General features: G+C 39.8%; 1 pseudogene; it reads right to left on the reverse strand.

Annotated features, from left to right (window-relative positions):
• Nucleotides 1–219: 219 nt before the first annotated feature.
• On the reverse strand, nucleotides 220–3,132 carry LOC102895005 (annotated as a pseudogene).
• Nucleotides 3,133–7,775: the final 4,643 nt, after the last annotated feature.

Raw genomic sequence — 7,775 nt, forward strand, 5'->3', positions numbered from 1 at the left:
AAGGTAGTTTAATTGGCTGTCAGGTAAGTCCATTCGGACATCTCAACAGCATGATCTCTGAAAGGGCTAAAGTAAATTTTCAGAAAGGTGATAATACCTTGCTTCTTTTGCAAACATAAAATAAGCTCATGTCAAATAAGTTCATTATTCGATGTGGGAACCAAGAAGATGTTAAAATTGGTTCAAGGAACATTTGAGAGCTGGGGATTGATAAGCAGCTTAGTATCCTGCAAGGCCATCAGCTGTAACCTTTGGCATTTTCTTTTCCACTGGACAGAAATCATATTCATCTCTACCAGACAGAAAAAAAAATCCATGAGTTATCTGCCCCTATGGAATTGTAAAATAGTGCAGTCAATACAGAGTCCATCAAAGGCGCGAGCCCAGCACTGCTCTGAAAGTACACTTAGAAATCTTTGCCCCATGGACATGGACAATGGACTAGTGGTTACCAGAAGATAGGTGGGGAGGGGGAGGGGCGAGATAGACGGGGAGGATTTAAATCATTTCTTCAATTAAAAAATAAATGAATTAAAAAAAAACATGTTTCTAACAAAAAATAGTTATGTTTAAAGAGATTTAAAAAAATCTTTGCCCACTTCCATGTTCCCATGGTTTGCCTATCACTTTTTTCCTTGTGGTAGGACTAGGGTGACAAAGACAATTAAGAAGTTCTCATTTATCATTTATGGTAATAGTATTTTCAGTTATTTAAAATACTCTTCCTTTGTTATTGAAGCTGAGTATTTTTGTAGATTCTGTCTCTCTGTTGCCCCCCATGTAAACTCCTAATTCATCTACTCTGAAATCACTCCTAGAATGAAATCTGCTCTTTTTTCATATAAAAAGTGAATATTTAATTCAACATTGCAATAAGAATTGAACGATTATTTCCTTTAGAGAGGATTTTTTGATTGCTAGTTCTACACAGCAAAATGATGCTAAGGAAATGTCTTTAGAAGACAAATTCTCTCTGAATGCAAGTCTAAAATTCTTAAAAGGAATTAAAGGTTTTAAAGGCCCAAACCAGAAATACTCAATACTAGTGATGTCTCATTTGAATCCTAAAAGTTTGACATAATAAATATATTTTTTTAGAAAGATGTTAATTTTTACAAATTAACAACTCAGCATTTTCTAGAGACTGGCATCCCAGAGCATCACAACTATTACATGAGCACCTGGGCTGTGGTTTGTCCACTAGCACCTTCTTTGTTCTTCTAGATCCTCTGGGCTTCCAAATGGGTAACTCTAAAGCAGCGGTCCTCAACCTATGAGAATCTAATGTCTGACGATCTGAGGTGGAGCTGAGGCAGTGATGCTAGCGCAGGGGAGCGGTTGCAAATACAGATGAAGCTTTGCTTGTTTGCCCACCACTCACCTCTTGCTGTGCAGCCCGGTTCATAACAGCGTTGAAAAGCCCTGCTCTAAAGACATTTTGAGGAAAACAGATGCAGAGATAGATGCCCATTTCTTCAGCAATCCCTATCAGCATAGCAATTAGGCAAATAATCAATGAGAAAAAGGTATATAATCCATACCTTATAGTCCCCACAAGGCCTTGCTCAATTTGAAAAACTGCCAGTTCTGTGAAATATGCCAACACTCCAATAAGGTATTTATGACACAGAATCTTTATTTTTCCAAGTATGTGCTAAAACTACAGATGTTGAAACATGAATAAATCTCGTGGCTGACAAATGAATTTTGAAATGCCTATGGAAATGTGAATAAAAGCAGGCCACGACTAAGTCAACTTTCTCCTGTGTAACTTCCTTAAGTGTTTTGTGGACACTGTCCCACAAAGCCTTTGTATCCTCTAGATGTATGGCATAAATGTCCAGACCTTGAGTGCTACATGATACAGACCAAAGACATTCAGTAGTAGCCATATAATGGTCCACTTTGTATGCAGTCTACATAGCTGCCATCCAAGATTAAACGCATTGACTGCTAAGGAACTGAAATAAGAGTCAAGTTTTCTGAAAGCAGTTTCCAATTATGGCTGTATTAGTTGCTGCTCCATTTGCAAAGAATAACAGTAGACAAGTGAAATCTGAAAGTCTCCCCAAGACTGTCTCCAAATATACAGCAGAACCAACCAGTCCACAACACTTTACCCTCTCTGTTCTCAGATAGCAATTGAGATTTTGACAGAATCTGGACAAGAAATGCTTCAGGGTCTCTTTGTGTTCCTTTCATTCCTAGGAGAGTAGAGAAAATCACTTTGATGTTGAAATCTCCCACTTCCACAGCAAGTCCTTTTCGCTTTTTCAGCAGTAATAAATGCACCCAGAAGTTTAGAATACTTTTTAAGATCAGTACAGAATTTATAAAAGGGAGTTAAATTACATAAAGTCCCTTGCAGAAGGAATGCAACCTTTTGAGGATAAACATCTTCCTGCAAATGTGAACACTGGGGAATTTTCTTTCGAGGTGGAGTCGGGACAAATGAAATCCGCTCCCTGACTGATTCAAATCGTTTCTGCAGAGGGACGGCACCTATAAAGTAGTCCTAAAGGCTTGAGGATGCACTTTGTCAGGGAGCCAATTCTGGTGCATCATAAGAATCCATGGTCAATAAATAAAATGCTTTGATGACGCTGTCACCCATTCCGGCTTCAAGTCTGGAACCAAAATTGCATCGACACTGAAATTGCCTGAAGTAAAAAAGCCGCCCAAATGGCAGCTAAGACAGACAGAGGAACACCTGGCTCTCCCAAATTCCCTCGTGCGGGTCCACGAGGGGCGCAAACGCTCCCAGTAAGACCTCCGCTTCCTTAGAAGCCAGGCGACCCCTGCGACCTCTCCCTGGGAAGGGTATTTCCGCGGAGCCAGCCCCCCAGCTCTGTGACCCTCGCTCCTGGGCGTCGGCTTCAGCTCGCGGAGGGAAGGGGCAGTGTGTTCTAACTCGCCCTCTACACCTGAGCTCTAACACTGCAAGTGTAAAAGCCATTTGTGAAATCCCGCCGGAAAGAAGCGGCAATTAATCCGCCCGACGCTGCGATGTAAAACTATTTTCTGACTTACTCTGCGGCCCTACGTAGAAAGTCTCCCTGACGCCAATTCCAAGTCAGTGAAGCAGCAAAGGTTGCCATTTTAACTGAGGGTGGAGTGGCCTGTATAGTCAATTTCCTAAGCCCTGGGCGGTTGCTCTACAGCTCTTTCCTACTGACGCCAAGTCTTCGTTCCGTTTTCTGCCCGTAGTAAGCATGGCGGCGGCGCCTACGCTCTGATTGGTTGACCGCCTTTACCGTAATCTTGGACCTTCCCGCGGCTGGGAAGGGCTCCTGGCTTCTCCTTGATAACCCAAGTGTGGGTCTGGGCCGTCGAACGTTTTGGATTTGACCTCCTTGCTTTTTCTGAAAATCTGAGGTCGAAGTTGACCCCCAGGTGTGGTAGATAGGAAGGGCGAGGCTGAGTTCCTCCTTGTATTCTGGTTCTGGCCGTGGGAACTTTCGAAGCGTGGAAGGGAAGGGCGCGCGTCTGATGGCTTGCCCCTTCCCTCTCTCAGGGCATTTAGTAAATACTTCTGGTTCTGTATTTGTATGTTCATAACATAGCTTTAGTCATTTGTAGCCTCACAAATGTGGTTTCTTGACTGTTTTTCTCGTGACATATACATAATGTGTTCCATTATGCAATAATAAAATTTAAAAATATCCAAACCTATGAAATCAAACAGACTGTCTTGTAACCTAGTTATGTGAGTGTGGAGGAAAAAGGGGCCACATACTAAACCTGAGAAGCTCAGGAGAGGCCAGCATGGGGGGCCCTACAAACTCAGAGACTGAAAACCATATAGGATGGTCTGAACATAAAACTTCCTAACAAAGAGCAGATCATGGCAGGTAGTCGCATTCTGGGCCTTTCTTGACAAAGATCAATCTTTACCTTAAGCAAGCTTGTTAATTGTCTTTTTGCATCCGGGATAACATACTCTTGGAATGTTGTAGTAATTTGATTTTCTCCACACCCCTCCAAGCACAGCCTGCAGTACCAGAGCAAGAATCCCTCATGGTTATCTTGTTCCTCACATACCATCTCTATGTGCTGTAAATGTTAATTATTAACTCTCCCATATCCACCGATATAAAAGAAGTATATGTCCTTCTGTTTCACTTTTTATCCAATCCCAGAGTTTCTCCTATTTTGCTTTCTCCTGCCTCGTTAATCCACTGCCAATGGATTTTACATTTCCTCCTTTGAGTCTAATGTATAAAATAAGCTGCAAAACTGCCGTTTTCTGGAGCATTTCTTTAATCTATTGAGATTTCACTTCCCAGCAATTGTCAGTTTGGCTCAAATAAACTCATTAAAATTCTCTACAGTTTTGAACTTCTCTCATGTCGATCTGACTGTGGGCATTTTGGAAGCAAGCAAGCCATAGGCCAGGTGGAAGTCCCTTCTTTTTCCATGGCCATTCATCTGTGTCCCCACCTCTAGCAGATTATAACAACCTGAGAAAAAAATTTAATTTTCCATGTTAAAGAAGCAACAGAACTGGATAGATGAGATAAAGCCATAAAAATGCAATGGCATAAGAGCATTTGAGATCTTGCTCCCCAGCATATGTTGTCATTTCAGCTCAAACTGTTACAAAAATTATCTGGGAAGGAAAAAGAGAATGAAAGAAAAGAAAAAAGAAATGCAACACCATAGGGTCAATAAGAAAAAAGAAATCCAAACATCTTGGAACTGATAATAATTTTCATTTCTTTATAAGTTTATTTCTCTTTCTCAGCTGGATGAACTAGTACTTTATAGATTTTATATGGTGTAATTTTTTAACCCACTTGTAATAGTTTGCAGTTTGGGGAGTCAAACAGTTTTGTACATCTGCTACCCAGCTGTAGACTTGTTTCCACAGCATTTATTAAGCAGAGTTTCCTTTTCCCCTCTGTTTCCTTTTCCTTTTCCCTTCATATAATTGATGAAGTTAATTTCTGGAGAGACATGTAGTTTTTATCATAATTTAAAAATGATTTTACCTTTGAAATATTCACTTTAAGTAAAATTCTCTCTAATATTTTCTAGAACTTTATAAATTTGTGAGGTTTATGCAAAAAAATATAAAACATCTTTATATATTTTAATGACAACCTCAACTTAAGTAGTCTCCTCTTTGATTTTGCAGTTTTCATTGATTAGCTCTCTTGGCTAACTGATTAATGCCCAAGTGTCTGGGGTCATCACTGTAAATGAAATCTTAATGTTTAATTAAATTTTCTAGCTATATTTCATTGACATACAGAATATGGTAGATTTTCTAGTTCCTCATTCAGGAGACTCTGCTTAAGGTATAAATACCAAGATATGGCTCCAGGCCCTGAGGTCATTAAGCATCTCCTCCCAATTAGAGTCAGTACAGAAAAGCAGGTAGGAGTCCTGAGGTCTGAACTCTGACTTTGCCACTCCCTAGCTGTCTGAATTTCGCCATAATACTAAACTTCTCTGTGCGTTAGTTTCCTCCGCTAAAAAGTATCAGTAATAGTACTTGTCTCATAGGATTGTTAAGTGGATTAATCAAAGTAATATATGTAAAGCTTTTAGATCATATCTGGCTCCCAAAATGTTAGCTGTTTTCGTTGTCGTAGAGGATAACCTAGCCCTTAGGGTCGGGTAAATAAATGGAGAAGCATTGTAGAGGATGGGAGAATTGTACGTCTTTTGTGACTGGCCCCGAATAGCCAGGTTTGTCTTCAGTATCTGATGTGGAAGATGTGCATACACTTGCAGGGCACCAGGTTGTCAAAAACACCTTCCCAAAATCAGAGAAAACCTTGACTAGGATCCTTTTTGTGACCCTTATTGATGTTTCCATAACTAATAAATTTTTATGTTACAATGCAAATTTAGTAAACATTCCTTATTTTGTTTTGTGCACTCCACTTAAAAAAAGAATTGGCCACATGTTCCAAGAAGAAAACCTGATTTTGCACTCCATATGCAAAGCTGCTGTTACAGTCACCAGTTTTGCCAATGTTTATTATGCGTTATGTTTTGCTTCGATTGGCATAATTTTATGCTACATTAGCCATAGAAGGAAGATTTATGTTGGATAATATCTAACAGTTTCAATTAGCCAAGATGCCAGGTGTGTGGTGTTGGAAAATAATACTGGGAAGATTCTAACCTTGTTCACAGAGCACCCTACTTACCCAAAACATTATTTTAACATCTGTTCAAGTCACATTCGTCAGCAGACATTTGCAGTATTGTGAATGGAATACTGATTTCCAAAGACAAGGCAATCAACAGTTGCTTGATTTGGAAACTAAATGGTTCCTGTTATTTTACACGAGGATTTCAGAGAGTAGCTGCAAAGAATGCTGTTCTGGTTTGACTAAGAGAAAGTGGAACTGACTACAGGCTTATCTAGAAATCTGGCAAGTTTGTGTGGACGGCTGGAGAGGGCCTTCTCCTCCCCTCCACACCCAACCCATCACCAAGTCTGGCTGACTCTTCTTCCTTCCCACTGCTCTGATCTGCCCATCCTCTCCATCCACTCTGTCCTGGTCTGATCTGAATCAGCTCTCACATGGACTATTGCACAGCTACCTGCCACTCTCCTGCCTCTAGCCTTGTCCCCTCCAATGGCTTTTCCACATTGCTCCTCCTTGAGTGATTTTTCTAACACGCAAATCTAATTATTTTACTTCCCAGAACTAAGTTACTCTCTGGCTCCCTGCTAGCCACATGATACAACCGAAACTTTTCGCATGGCTACGAAGGTCCACTGGGATACCCCCACCTTCCTGTTAAGCGTCATCTCCCTCTGTTCTCTTCCATAAGCTGCATCCTCAGGACGATGGAACTGCCTGTGAGTCCCTTCACTCACCCTTCACATATCTGCTCAATCGCTTTCTTCGATAAAGAGTTCCCTGACCCTGCCCTGCAAATCTGGGGGTCTTCCCCTATGCTTCTACAATACTTTGTACATAGGTCCGTAATAAGAAATAAAACATTATATTGTTCTTGGTTGTTGAGTATATCTTTCTCCACTCAAATGATAGCTGTTTGAAAGCAGAGACTATTTTCTTCTTTTTCATCTTTGAATTCCCAGGGCCTGACATGTAAGGGCAGACAATATCTATTTGTTGAATAAATTTTAAATCATAGATTAAATAATATAAATGTAGAATTTTACAATCATTTAACTAAAAACATAAATAAAAATTTTTCAAAAAATAGTAGTTATCTTTCATCATGTATTTACTATTTGCCAGGCACTTAGGCAAATGCTTTTAATTTTGTTATGTCAACATTTCCAAAATTTCAATGTATGCTATTTTGTTTAATTTGACTCATGTTTACTAATATAAATGTATTTTTTTATAGGCAGTTATTCTCCAACTTTAGTGGGTAAAGAGGCTCAGGGGGCTTGTTAAAAATGCAGGTTCCTCTAAATACAGCAAGGTATTAAAAAGATTATACACCACGATCAAGTGGGCTTCATCCCAGGGGCACAAGGATGGTTCATCCCAGGGGCACAAGGATGGTTCAACATACGCAAGATACAGCATTCATTTATGATCAAAACACTTAACAAAATTGGTATAGATGGAAAGTACCTTAACATAATAAATGCCACCTATGACAAACCCTCAGCCAAATTTATAATTAATGATGAAAAACTATAAACCTTCCCTCTAAGATCAGGAACAAGGCTTGGAAATCCTAGCGAGTGCAATTAGACAAGAGGAAGATATAAAAGGCATTCACATAAGAAACAAAGAAGTCAAACTGTCACTATTGTGGATGACATGATTCTA

Source organism: Pteropus alecto, unplaced genomic scaffold (assembly GCF_000325575.1).
Source record: "Pteropus alecto unplaced genomic scaffold, ASM32557v1 scaffold605, whole genome shotgun sequence".
NCBI lineage: Eukaryota > Metazoa > Chordata > Mammalia > Chiroptera > Pteropodidae > Pteropus > Pteropus alecto.